At 41.0% G+C, this 11,502-nt stretch overlaps 1 long non-coding RNA gene across 1 annotated transcript in view; it reads right to left on the bottom strand.

Moving 5' to 3' along the window:
• Nucleotides 1–11,502, bottom strand: part of LOC111774343 (uncharacterized) — a 44,949-nt gene that overhangs the window by 17,675 nt on the left and 15,772 nt on the right. The window lies entirely within an intron of this gene.

The following is an 11,502-nucleotide window of genomic DNA, read 5'->3' as shown; positions in this document are numbered from 1 at the left end:
AGAAACAGCTGGCCTTAAAGAACAGTGGGATGAGCTGCTGAAGGCTCAGTTATTGTGGCAGCAGGAAGATAGCACCCTAATAAGTTGGAGAGACATCCTCCAGGAGCAGGACATGCTTTCAATCAGCAGCCAATACATGATGTTCTTTCCTCCACAGCTGAGACACGCATGAATAGGAAGAAAGATGGTGGAGGTAGGAGTAGTCCCCCTCATGAGTACTTCTAATAAGCCATTTTAAGAATATTTGCTTCTTGTCCCCACAGTCTTGTTCTTGTCAGGTTTAGAAGTCTTAATTCCTAAAGTGAGAAAACACTTCCAACAGGAAACAGAGTCATGGCGGCATACAATTAGAAGCTGGGACTGCTCAGCTGCCATTTTGGTCTCCTCAAGCCACTGAGCCAACAGGCAGACATGATGTACTCTATCGGCTGGGAAAACTAATCCTGACTGTTAAGAGGTATGTGGGTTATTGGATGTTACAGGATATCCAACATTCAGGATGTTTCAGGACGGTCCAAGGAAGCATCAAGGAGAAACTCTAATTTTGAGTCATTGCTGATATATCAATTATTTTATTTTAAATTAACTTGACAATGCAGGGACATATGGTCTAATGTGAAATGCACAGAGGTAGGAAGTCCCTTTTAAACTTTGCTGTGGGGAAGGCCTATGAAAGGTCAATCTAACCTAGGGATAAAAACGGAAAACTCAATCTTTGGCGTGTCACATAGGAAAGATATCAGAAGTGGGGAGGCTCAGCCTGTGATCGTTACCTGAAATGACAAACTTCTGACACAAAAGCAGTTCAGAAACAGTGTCAGAGCAGGGAGAGCTCAAAGATCACAAAGAGGCTTACCATGAACACTCAGTCCTCATCTAACAGGGCCCCTCCACCATTCCCAGGCTCTGAGGTGCCCAGATTTGTCCTAGACAATGTCCAATTGTAGTGGAAAATATGACCACAGATTCAAAGATGGCAGTGTGGTTCTGCTGTTTAGTCAAAGCTCCATGCAGGAAGAAATGGAAAACACGAGGAAGAAGCAGTTCCTTGACTTGCCTTTCTAAGTACGTGGCTTATATCTTCCAAGGAAGAAAATAAAAGGTGAAGCGTTTTCTTTAGATGCACTAAATCATGAAGCAAATTGCACAAAGCAAATGATTACACCATTGAGAAACTTTCTATGGAACTTACTTAAGATCGAAAGCGTCCAGGATGCAGGTGTAGCTGCAAGTGTGGAGTTCTGAATCCTAGAACGGAGGCTGAGCATCACTACCATAGAAAAGATGTGCCAACAGTGCAGCCAGTCTTGATGCCTCGCTCTCCCTGTCTTATGTTTCTTTCTGGTCCTCATTCAACTTGTAGGAAATATGAGTGTTAGACACAACCGTCCACCTCTTGATCCCAACTTGGTGCCAAATAGTACAGGGAATGTTTTCCAGTCCTGGCCCCGCATCCTCCAGACAGCTAGTCTTCCTTCCTATCTCATGGGACAAGAAGAACCCTGGAGTGGAGGCAAAACTAGGGTCTGTTAGCGATGGTGGATCCTAAATAGAAAGAATTTTTGTAAATTGCAAAGCTAAATAAAAGCCACACAATTTAATTCTTCATAGGGAAGTTACTGTGGATTCATTGTACATGTTTCATACATGAGCTCTGTGGCAGGAACGTGGGAAATTTCATGCTGAGCAAGAAGCCCATGCTGTGGGCTCTGTGCATAGACACGGCTGACAACACGTCTGATGATCGGTGTGTGGGCTGTTCTGAACAAACTGAGGAAGAGGCATCCTTGCTGTTAAAAGAAGAACTGGAAGCAAATGAAAATCTTAAAACTGAATGTGAAAGGGCAGAGGAAAAATGAGAAGAAAAAAACCCAGAATAAGCAATTCCGTGATTTCTATGGAAGAGCCCTAGTGACCTATACTGGTACCTTGCAACAGAATGTAGCAGAGCTTTAGGAGAATTCCATCAAAATTCACATAACTTTCAGTTCAAAGCTTTCCATTATTATTTGACAAGAGCTCTTCAGCTTCTCAACGCAGCGAAGTGTTACACAATTTATAGAGGCTCTCACACTGAATTTCATTACAGCAGAAAAGGAAATATACATTTTGGCAATTTGCCTGGCATCTTTTTCGCAACAAACAGCTACTTATCCACCTTCTTTTTTTTCTTTCCTTTTTTTTTTTTTTTTTTGAGGAAGATTATCCCTGAGCTAACATCTGCCGCAAATCCTCCTCTTTCTGCTGAGGAAGACTGGCCCTGAGCTAACATCCATGCCCATCTTCCTCTACTTTATATATGGGACGCCTACCACAGCACGGCTTGAGAAGTGGTGCCATGTCCGCACCCAGGATCCGAACCGGTGAACCCCGGGCCACTGAAGCAGAATGAGCAAACTTAACTGCTGCACCACCGGGCTGACCCCCTTATCCACCTTATTTTAATGGAGAGGGCTCATTTTTTCGACATCAGAACCTTCTTAGGAATTTCTATTAAAGAATATGCTTTTCACAATTAAGCAAGAAAAAGAAATAAAAAAGGATCCAAATTAGAAAGGAAGAAGTAAAACTCTCCATGTTTGTGGATGACATGACTTCGTATATAAAAAACCCTAAAAAATCCACCAGAAAACTATTAGAAATAATCAACAGCTATAGCAAAGTTGCAAGGTACAAAATCAACATACAAAAATCCATTTCATTTCTATACAGTAATAACGAACTAGCAAAAAGAGAAGTTAAGAATACAATCCCATTTACAATCTCAACAAAAAGAATAAAATTCCTGGGAATAAATTTAAACAAGGAGGTGAAAGACCTAGACACTGAAAACTATAAGACGTCATTGAAAGAAATCCAAGAAGACACACAAAAATGGAAAGATATTCCATGCTCATGGATTGGAAGAATAAACATAGTTAAAATGTCCATATTACCTAAAGCAATCTACTGATACAATGCAATCCCAATCAGAATCCCAATGACATTCTTCACAGAAATTGAACAAATAATTCTAAAATTTATGCGGAACAAGAAAAGACTCTGAATAGCCATAGCAATTCTCAGAAAAAAGAATAAAGCTGGAGGTAGGACAATCCCTGACTTCAAAATATACTACAAAGCTATAGTAATCAAAACAGCATATAACTCGCAGAAAAACAGACACACAGATCAATGGAACAGAGTTGAAAGTCAAGAAATAAAACCACACATCTATGGACAGCTAATCTTCGACAAAGGAGCCAAGAACATACAATGGAGAAAGGAAAGTTTCTTTGCCAAATGGTGTTAGGAAAACTGGACAGCCTCGTGCAAAAAAAGGAAAGTAGACCATTATGTTACACCACACACAAAAATTAAATCAAAATGGATTAAAGACTTGAATGTAAGACCTGAAACCATAAAACTCCTAGAAGAAAATATAGGCAGTACACTCTTCGACATCGGTCTCAGTGGTATCTTTTTGAATACCATGTTTACTCAGGCCAGAGAAACAAAAGAAAAAATAAACAAATGGACTACATCAGACTAAAAAGCTTCTCCAAGTCAAAGAAAACCATGAAAAAATCAAAAAGACAACCCACCAACTGGGAGAAAATATTTGCAAATCATATATCCTACAAGGGGTTAATTTCCAAAATACATAAAGAACTCATACAACTCAACAACAAAAAAGCAAACAACCTGGTCAAAACCAGACGTTTTTCCAAAAAGATATACAGATGGCCAACAGGCACGTGAAAAGATGTTCACCATCACTAATTATTAGAGAAATGCAAATCAAAACTACAATGAGATATCACCTCACACTCATCAGCATGGCTATAATTAACAAAACAAGAAATAACAAGTGTTGGAGAGGATGTGGAGAAAAGGGAACCCTCATACACTGGTGGGAATGTAAACTGTTGCAGCCACTGTGGAAAACAGTATGGGGATTTCTCAAAAAACTAAAAATAGAAATACCACATGATCCAGCTATGCCACTACTGGGTATTTTCCAAAGACCACAAAATAAACAATTCAAAGAGACTTATGCATCCCTATGTTCATTGCAGCATTATTCACAATAGCAAACACATGGAAGCAACCCAAGTGCCCATCAACAGATGAATGGATAAAGAAGAGGTGATATGTATATACACAATGGAATACTACTCGGTCATGAAAAATATGATATTGTGCTATCCACAACAACATGGATGGACCTTGAGGATATTATGCTAAGGAAATAAGTCAGACAGAGAAAGAAAAATACTGTATGACTTCACTCATATGTGAAAGATAAACACATGCATAAGGAGAACAGATTAGTGATTATGAGAGGGCAAGGAGGTGGAGGGAGGGCAAAAGGGATAAAGGGGCACATATGTATGGTGATGGATAAAAACTAGACTATAGAACATGATGAAGTCCATACAGAAGCTGAAATATAATAATGTACACCTGAAATTTACAGTGTGACAAGCCAGTATGACCTCAATAAAATACATTTTTTTTTAAAGATTTTATTTTTTCCCTTTTTCTCCCCAAAGCCCCCCGGTACATAGTTGTATATTCTTCATTGCGGGTCCTTCTAGTTGTGGCATGTGGGACGCTGCCTCAGCGTGGTCTGACGAGCAGTGCCATGTCTGCGCCCAGGATTCGAACCAACGAAACACTGGGCCGCCTGCAGCAGAGCGTGCGAACTTAACCACTCGGCCATGGGGCCAGCCCCAAAATACATTTTTTTTAAAAGAGGATGCTTTTCATACATGTGGAGGTGAAGTGCTGATTCTAGGCTACGAGGTGTTTTGGAATGTCAACATTCAAAAAAAGAAATAAAGAAAACTACTATTTAATATTAAACTTAAAAATATTAATTAAAAATATTAACCTTGAATTTTTCTTTTTGATGACAATCATTTCAACTGCTTCTCCAGTGGTTCAGGTGAGTCAGGCTGGGACCGCATTCCAGGTGGGAGTGGTGTGGCCATCATGAAATAGAAGGTGGGTTGCTCCGCTACCAGAAGCCACCAGGGCAGAGAACGATGGGGCCTTCAACCAACTGCTGAAGAGCATTAGGTTCCTCAAAAGACAGGGCTGAGATCCTGGAATACAGAGCAGCTCAGGCAGTTTCTAGTCCCGCCAAGCGCCCAAGCTCCCTGCTGTGCAGAAATGTCAGAAAGATCTCCTGAGCACCAGAGAACACGAGTCATGGAAAATACCAGGATGTGTGGCAGTGGAAAGGGTCAGGGGAGTCAGGAGACCCGGTTCCAGGCAGAATGGCGTGGCTGCTGCAGTAATCCCAGCAAATATCCAGGTGCCTGAAGTCAGGAGGTGGCCGTGGAGGTCAGGGGAGGTTGGGAACTGGTGTTCGCAATGAGGTGTTCTAGGAGAGAGAGTGAAAGCTGGGCGGACTGAGGGGTGTGGTGAGAAAACAGGACAGTGGACCTTGAGATTTCAAAGGGGGAGTAATTTCAAATTCTAATTAGATTCCAGGATATTTCCATGGAAGTGTTCTCTGAAGTTTCTCAAAAAAATAGAAGCATTCTAGAGACATCAGGCCATGCAGAGGTGGGGTCCCACATGCCACAACCAGAAGGACCTACAACTAGAATATACAACTATGTACTGGGGGGCTTTGGGGAGAAGAAGAAGAAAAAGAAAAAGAGGATTGGCAACAGATGTTAGCTCAAGTGCCAATCTTTAAAAAAAAAAAAGGCTTAGAGGTACACGTGTTGTGATCGCAAATATTACAAGTTGAGGAAATAAATGAACTCTAATGTTTCCCCTCTGTGACTTTAGAGAATTCTACTGGCTGTGTTAGTTCCTGGGTTGGGTTTTCTTCAGACTTACCTGGGCCTTGAGCTGTACAGGGTAGTGAAAGCTCATGTGTCAGGCTTTTCACAGCTTGTCTTGGTGCCCTGAATGCCCAGGTAAAACTCTGAGAATCATCCTAGACCAGGGTATTTTGACCTTGGCGCTATTAACATTTTGGGCTGGATAATTCTTTATTCTGGGGGGCTGTTTTGTGCACTGTAGGATATTCGGCAGCATCCTTGGTCTCTACTCACTAGATGCCAGTAGCACACGCCTCTCCCCTAGTTGTGACAAATGTCTCCAGACATTGCCAAATGTCCTCTGTTGGGCCGAATAGCCCGTGGTTGAGATCACTGTCTTAGAGAAATCCATCTCCCTTCCCTACTGTACATCTAAGTGAGCCTAAAGTCACGTTGAACATACCTTCTCGAATTCTCTCTCAAATCCTTTCCTTCTGCTCTGTCCCCAGTGTTCCTAGCCTCCTGAGGAAATGTGCGGGGTTGTTCTCGGGGTTTGGATGGAACCAGGAAGGATAACCCTAGAGCAGGGTATGATCCAAGGCTGAGGCTGCAGTGACTGATGGTGGCCATGGCATGGTGTCCGTGCAGCACGGACTCTGGAACCTAGGAAAGTGCCCAGGGCCAGGACTCTTTGCTCTAGGAAGAACTGGGCAGGACTGGGCCCAGGCCAAGTCAGTAACACTAGGTACTGTCTACCTAGGAGTCCCCACTGTGCACCGGCACTGCAGAAGGTGCTTTACCTACAATAGCAAGCATGGTTAACCTTTCTTGAGCATACTCTATGCCAGACACTGGGTCCTGTGCATTGCGTGGATGATCTCCTTGAATTCTCATGATAATCCCAGGAGAAAGATATATTCATTTATTTATTATCTTGTGTTATAGATTAGAAAACAGATATACAGAGAAGTTAAGGAACTTGAAAAAATTTGCATTTAATTCTTCCCAAAAACCTCAACAAATTCATTTAACTATTGATTTCCTACTATGTGCCAAGCACTCTCGTTGGTATGAGGTGGTATTATCAACCAATATTAGGGAAGAGTAAGCAGATCTCAGAATATGAGGGTTATGAGGGTTATTGTTCAAATTTGCTCAACTTGCCAAGTCAGTATTTTAACTCAGGGCTATCTTTCTGATTCCAGCACCTTCCATTGCATCCACATTAGAACACAGAGAGAGGGACCCCCGGGCTGTGCCTCCTGCTGATCTGTTTGCTCTGCTGGTCTGCTATGCGACAAGACCCTCGCATGCATCTACTGTGCGTCGGGCATTGTGCTGAGCATCCCAAGGTGAACAAGACAGACTTAGACCTTGCTTTCATGGAGCCTGCAGTAGAGAGGCAGAGGGGTGGCAGGGAAGACAGCTGTTCAAAAAACTTATTCCAGAAATCAATGAGTATAATCATGCTGAGTGCTGGAAAGGGGAAGCACAGGACAGGAAGTTGTGAAATTGTTGCAGAGGAAGCCAGCCTTGTGTAGTAAGTCAGGGCAGGCTTTATGGGGAAGGAATATTTAGGTTGACAGTTAAAGACTGAATAGCAGTTAATTGAGCAGTGAGTTGGGGAGAAATTGTCTATCGGAATGAAAAGGCCTGGAGGCTGGGAAAGAACTTGCCCCTAATGGTCAGCAGGGTGAAGGGGAGCAAGCAAGGGATAAATAACCAAATCCTAACTGACAGACGTAACCACAGGTTTTCATGTGTCTCGTTCTAAACCATTTTTAGTTACTTGGACTCTGGAAACAGACAGCCTGGCTTGAATTCTAGCTCCCCTACATATTGATTGTGGGACGCTGGGCAATCCCACCTTCTCTGTGCCTCTGTTTCATCATCTGTAAAATAGGAGCAAAAATTTCCCCTGTGCTTTAAGGCTGTTGTGTAGATTGAGTTAATATATGTAAAGTGCTTAGAAGAGCATCTGTTACGTGACAAGAGCTGTCTATTAGTTAATATTATCATTGTTTAGTTATTATTATTATTATTATGCAGTTGGGTACATAAAAATTTATACCCTACTCTCTTCACTTTACAAGTAAACATCTCTCCATGTCATTAAAACTTCTTCTTCAATGCACACTGTGTACGAGCATGCATGTTTATAAGAGCATGGAGGAAAGATAAATGCCTCCCAGGGTGGTGATGTGGTTACTTTGGAGGGAGAGAGGGGAGGACTTTATCCATTTTTCCTTTATACAACTTTTTACTGCTCCTCCAGGAACAACAAGAACAAGAACAAAAACAGAACAAGTCAACCAAAAAAATTGAATGGAGAGCCCAGAAACAGACAAACACATGTATTATGTGTGGGATTTATGACAAAGGCTCCATTTCAGTTTATCAGAGGTCTTTTAAATAAATGGGTTGATTGAATAAACACGTTGGAAAAAGTGAACCTTGCCTTCTTCTCCACAACACTCAAAAAGTGATTTAGGAGGGATCATAGACTTAAATGTCGAAGCTAAAACAAAGCAATCAAGCTTCTAGAAGAAAATACAGATGAAACAGATTTCTTAAACAGAACATAAAAGATTGATAAATTGGGTTTCATTAAAGTTAAGAACTTCTGTTCATCAAAAGACACCATTAAGAGAGTAAAAAGGCAAAATATGTATTGGGAGAAAATATTTGCAAGACGCATTACTTGACAAAGGAACTATAGAGTATATTTAAAGAATATATATGTGTATATATAAAAATATATGAAACATTAAACAGTTATGAGAAATAACGAACTACTGATACATGAAAAACATTAATCTCAAATACATAATGTTAAGTAAAAGAAGCCAGACGTATAAAAAGTACATAAGATATGATTCCAATTATATGAAATTCAAAAATAGGCAAAACTAATATATAGTGTAGAGATCAGAATAGTGATTATTGTTAGTATAGGAACTGATTGGGAGGTGGCACAGGGACTATTTTGGGATACCAGACATGCTCTATATCTTGATCTCGGTTATAGTTCCACAGGTGTATACATAAGTAAAAATTCACTGAGCTTCAGATTTCTGCACTTTACTGAAGTAGTTATATTTCAATAAAAAATCATTTTAAAGTTCCACACATAAAATTCAATGGAAAATAATCAACTCACCATGAAAAATAATTAACTATACAAAGAAATAATATACCATGGGCAAGAACCAGTGAAATAGCAGCAGAAATAGATTCAGAAGAAATTCCAAAAATGGAATTATCAGAGTTGATACAACAGTATGTTCCAAAAGTTTAAATAAATAACAGAAAATCTTTAAACGTACACGTAGGAAATAAGAAACTATAAATAATTACCAAACAGATTTGAAAAAGAAAAAATACAGTCTTTCTAGAAATAAAATCATAAAATAAATTGAAATTAAAAACTCAATATATTGGACTTCCACTTCTGGGAAGATGAAGTAGATATATTTTCTCTATTCCTTCTGGTAAGCACAACTGAAAACTCTGAAAATTATATATAAAACAAATATAAGACTTTGAAAGATGGAGAGAAAGAATCAGACCAGACAGGACTTTGGGACCTAAGAAATGACACAGTGATGTGTTTCCTACAGCTCCTTTTTGCCTTATCTGTCCCAGAATGGAAGCTGAAGAGGCCAAGAATTTGGAAATGCCAGCAAGTACAGACAAAAAAGAGCCCCAACAAAAGCCTGTCCTTTCTAGCCAAAGGACCAAGAAAGGGACAACATAAAAAGATAGAAAACTATTAAATTATAACTGCTGTACTACAGCCAAACACCAAACGTGGCCCCGTCACCACTGATGCCAGCAAAGGCCAAGCAAGGAGTGGAGACTTCTACCCTCACCTGTAATGAGGCACCCCAACCCCCCTGTGAAGGTGACGGCAAAGAAGACTGAGTAGGGAGCTGGGACTTTCATCCTGTCTGGTGGAAACGGGGCTCCCTCCCCACTGTGATGTCACTACAGACCACATGGGGAGCCTGGACTTCCACTCCTACCCTGCAGTAATGAGGTGCCCTCATAGCCAGCAGAGGCTGGGTGGGAAACTTGCACTCTACCCCTATCTGGCAGTAATGAGGAGATGGCACAAGCCTTCCCCTGCTGGAGCATTGTCACAAAAACAGACAAACAGTTGAAAAAGAAGGTTTAAATACGATCCAGAGTCTCATAACATGATACCCAAATTTCTAGGTTTAAATAGAAAAATCACTTGTCATACTGTATGAGTCAGCTCAGGCTGCCATGACAAAATCCCATAGACTGGGTGGCCTAAACAACAGAAATTTATTCCTTAAAGTTCTGTAGGCTGGGAAGTTCAAGATCAAGTTGCCAAGCAGTTTAACTCCTGGTGGGAGCTCTCTTCCTGTCTTGTAGATGACCACCTTCATGCTGTATTCTCACATAGCCTTTCCTCTGTGCTCACATCAGGGGAGAGAGAGCAAGTTCTCTGAGGTCTCTTCTTATAAGGGCACTAATCTCAGGGGGCCAGGGCCCCACCCTCATGAACTCATCTAATCCTAATTACTTCACAAAGGCCCCATCTCCAAGTACCATCGCATTGGTGGTTAGAACTTCAACACATGAATTTTGGGGAAATACAAACATCCAGTCCATAACACATATCAAGAACCAGGAAGATCTCAAACTGAATGAAAAAGACAATCCATAGATACCAACATTGAGATGACAGAGAAGTTAGAATTATCTGACAAAGATTTTAAAGGAGCCATCATAAAAATGCTTTAATGAGGGGCCAGCCTGGTGGCGCAGCGGTTAAGTTCGCACATTCCTCTTTGGCAGCCCAGGCTTTGCCAGTTCAGATCCCGGGTGCGGGACCTACACACCACTCCTACCTATGCACCGCTTACCAAACCATGCTGTGGCAGGCGTCCCACACATAAAATAGAGGAAGACGGGCACAGATGTTAGCTCAGGGCCAATCTTCCTCAGCAAAAACGAGGAGGATTGGCAGATGTTAGCTCAGGGCTAATCTTCCTCCGAAAAAGAGAAAAAAGAGGAAAAAATGCTTTAAAGAGCAATTATGAACACACTGGAAAAAGGTGAAAAAATAGAATGTTTCAGCAAAGAAATAAAAGATATAGAGAAGAACTAAGTCGAAATTTAAAACTGAAAAGCAGAGTGGTTGAAATAAAAAACACTCAGTGGATGGGCTCAACAGCAGAGTGGAGAGGACAGGGAAAGAAACAGTGAACTGGAAAATAGAGCATCATAAATTACCCAATCTGAAAAACAGTAAGAAAAAGACTGGACTAAAAAACAACATAGCCTCAGAGACCTGTGGGACTGTGGCAAAGAGGTACCATTCGCGTCATAGAGTCCCAGGAGAGGAGAAAGATGGTGGGGAGAAACAGCACTTGAAGCCACAATGACTGAAAATTTCCCAAGTTTGACATGAGATGTAAACCTACAGAGTCAGGAAGCTGAGGAAACATGAAATAGGATAAACCCAAAGAAATCCACACCAAGACACAATAAAGTCAAACTTCTGAAAACTAAACACAAAATCTTGAAAATAGCAGTGACTATCTCTTTGATAGGAAAGAAATGCCATGTTACCCATAGGGGAATACAATTAGAATGACAGCAGATTTCTCTTCAGAAACCGTGGAGGCTGGAAAAAAGTGTCACAACATTTTTCAAGTGCTGAAAGAGAAGAATTGTCAACCCAGAGTTCTATTCCAGTGAAAATATC

This window comes from Equus caballus, chromosome 7 (genome assembly GCF_041296265.1).
Source record: "Equus caballus isolate H_3958 breed thoroughbred chromosome 7, TB-T2T, whole genome shotgun sequence".
In the NCBI taxonomy this organism is placed as follows: domain Eukaryota; kingdom Metazoa; phylum Chordata; class Mammalia; order Perissodactyla; family Equidae; genus Equus; species Equus caballus.
The sequence above is the reverse complement of the archived record's forward strand: the minus strand, read 5'-3'. Positions and strand labels throughout refer to the sequence as shown.